Raw genomic sequence first — 3146 nt, forward strand, 5'->3', positions numbered from 1 at the left:
TTTCATTCGACTTGTCCTATACAATGTAGGTAAATATCTTGAGGGATCAATAAATATATAATTATTATTATTATATCAAAGCATTAAAGATTGACAGCTATAAAAACGAGCCAGTTGTCCTGTTTATCGTTAGTTCACGTGAAATTTTTGTTTAAAGCTGAAGTTCTTTCTTTAATTATTCTGACTTTCCTTGATGATTTTTTGTTGAAGGATTCAACATTCTTGTAATCACCGTTATTTCCTTCGAGAGATACCCATTTCCAACCAATGCATATGAATGCATTTCATCTTCGGGTTGATTTTTTTGAAATCTACACCTGATGTAACGTATTCAACGTTTAGCCAGAGAAGATAACCAATTGTAATTCTCCTCAAGCTATTGCATATTAGTTATCAATAATTCAATTTTCTTCCATAGCAAAAATAAATATATTTAAAAACTTATCTCTTGTATTTTCCATGAATTAACTAGATTTGGTATGCCTTCAATCAGTTTGTATAAACGTCATTTATGTTCGTCATATATTTTCGACTTCATATTTTCCGAAGTGATTCGAAATTGTGATAAAATACGTAATTACTGAGACTTTTACGTAAAACGAGCAACATAGCGCTGATTTAAAACCCAAAAATGTTTTGACAAGCGTCATAACCCCACATGTTCAAATTTCCATGTCAAACCGAGGTCTAAAGTAAAAGTGAATGGAGTATGTGCTTCAATTCACAATTGCCCGAGAAACAGACCGGGAAAAATTAAAACCTGGCCAACTATCTCGTTGCTGGGCATCTTTCCGAACACTAATTTAAACGAACATCCCTGCAGACCCGATGACGTCATCAAATTTGTCCACTTTACCGAGATAGGGTAGTTATGCAGCAATTTTTAATAAACTTCCTTTCTCAGAAAACAACTACCTATTTTTGACAAAAACTGCATTGAAATTCAACCACACCTTCTGATTTTGTACAAAAATCGTCAAATGAAAAATTGACCAAATTTCTTCATATACATAATACGAAAAAAGTGAGGTTTTTTGGCAGAGACAATAAAAATTCAATATCCTCAACTTTCGATAAACCATTTATATGTTATGATTTCTATAGTTTTTCACAGTATAATATAAAGACTAGAACAATGGTTGTAGAGTGAACGAAGAGTTGTTCGAAGTTTCGTGAAAATCATATCTTCAGAAAAAAGGAAAGTATCTGCCAGATAATCCTCAAAATATAAATTCGGCAAGAACCTTCAAAACGTCAATGTTGAGTCGCGTACTAGTTTTGAGGTCGAACAGATCTAAAATTTTGGAAATATTGGGAAATGATGTTTTAAGTGGAGACAAGCAGCGACAGGCGTATTCATTACCTGGATGGGTGACCACTCTGAAAAATAAGGATATTTCTTTGATACGCTGATTATTGCTACCCTCGCTTGTGACGTGACAAATCCACACAGTCGTTTCAAGGATCAGAAAAAAAGTAAGCATGATGGAAAATTAATTCGCATAGTTCACGCTCAGGCTCTCCGTAATAAATTTAATTAAACTCAAGATGTAAGGACAGGATGATATTCTTGGGGTAGAATCTGGATATTGTAGCGAAGGAATGGGGAATATTAATGTACCATTTCAACCCCTCGAGTTAATTTTGAGTGATGAATCATTCAAATACGAAATAAAGGCCTTAAATTGGAATTTCCATAATTCCTTCAGTATTATGCTACAACCAATGAACGTTTATCTAAGGATTCGACACACACTACAATATATTCAAATCCATCTCGTTTTAGTTTTGTTGAAAAGAAAAATTTCATCACATCAAACATGTAGAAAATCGTAGTGGAATAAAATAACATGAGCATGATTGGATAAATGTCATCTTGCTCTTGTTGCTGTGGATTGAATAATGCCCTAGCAACAATCAACAGAAGAAATACATTTTATGTCATTTCATAATTACATGAATCCTAATCAAAAATTTTTATACAACACGTGAGTTATAAATGTTTATTCATTCGAAGAAATGAACCTACTTGCCCTTCGGGCTCTAGGTTTGAATTTTCTTCTTATGAATACTAAACATTCATTTAACTCATTTGTTGTATAAATAACTACTAAATATGGTTCAAATTCAAAGGCTGTCAAAATATTGATTTATCCGACAGATAAGTCCATATACGGTCAATTATAGTCGAGTAAACTTCTGCTCACCACAGATATAAGGAAAAATTATAATGTAAAAAGATAATGGTGACATTGTAAAATCACTGAGGAGCTGTATTCCCAAAATACTGAGAAATTTTGTGAATTATTGAAATTGTGGAATATTCTTAGCTAAGAGTTTCACTTTTCATCTTCGATATCATGTATTTTGAAAAATAGTAATTCTTTTCTTTTTGTGCCAATTGACACTCGTGTCGGGAATCTACAATTGAACGAAAATTGAGGATTTCTTACCGAAAACCATTTTTTCAAATGTTAGGAGGTCCTTCGAACTTGTTGAGATCACTTTGGAACGTTGTTCAAAATCTAATATATTGATATGTGTAAATGGAAATCCAATTTACCCACAGAACCGTCAATTTTTCGAGTTGAATAACACTGAAACTAGACAATAATCACCATTGAACGATTTGGAGTAGGTATTCTATTAATTCACAAATAAACATCAGAACTATAATCAAGAATCGAAACATCAACCGTTTATGTATGTATATGAAATGTAAATATTATTCGTTGTTCAATAAACGATCACTCACCCTCGTTCAACTTGTATAAATCTATAAAGCATAGACGTACTTACTTGACCTGAACAGATCAACATGGATTATCATTTTAAATGAGAGACATAAGGTCTAAAAAAAAAAGGAAAAAGAACGGCCCTGTCTGAATTTCAGACTGGTCTTTTTGTGATGCCTGAGCTTAAAATTTAATTCCCCTGTTGGTTATTTACTCCCTCATCGAGCGAAAAAAACTACACCATAAGAAACATATATACACTAACAGAAATTAAAGTAAATAATTTGCATACATGTAATAATATTGAAGGAAAATAAAAAACAACAAAAAGCAAGAATACTTTAGAGCAAGAACATAGTAGAGAAATGAACAAAACAAAGCTTCTACCTGCAGACTTAAGAAAGCTTATTT

This window comes from Coccinella septempunctata, chromosome 3 (assembly GCF_907165205.1).
Source record: "Coccinella septempunctata chromosome 3, icCocSept1.1, whole genome shotgun sequence".
Lineage (NCBI taxonomy): Eukaryota > Metazoa > Arthropoda > Insecta > Coleoptera > Coccinellidae > Coccinella > Coccinella septempunctata.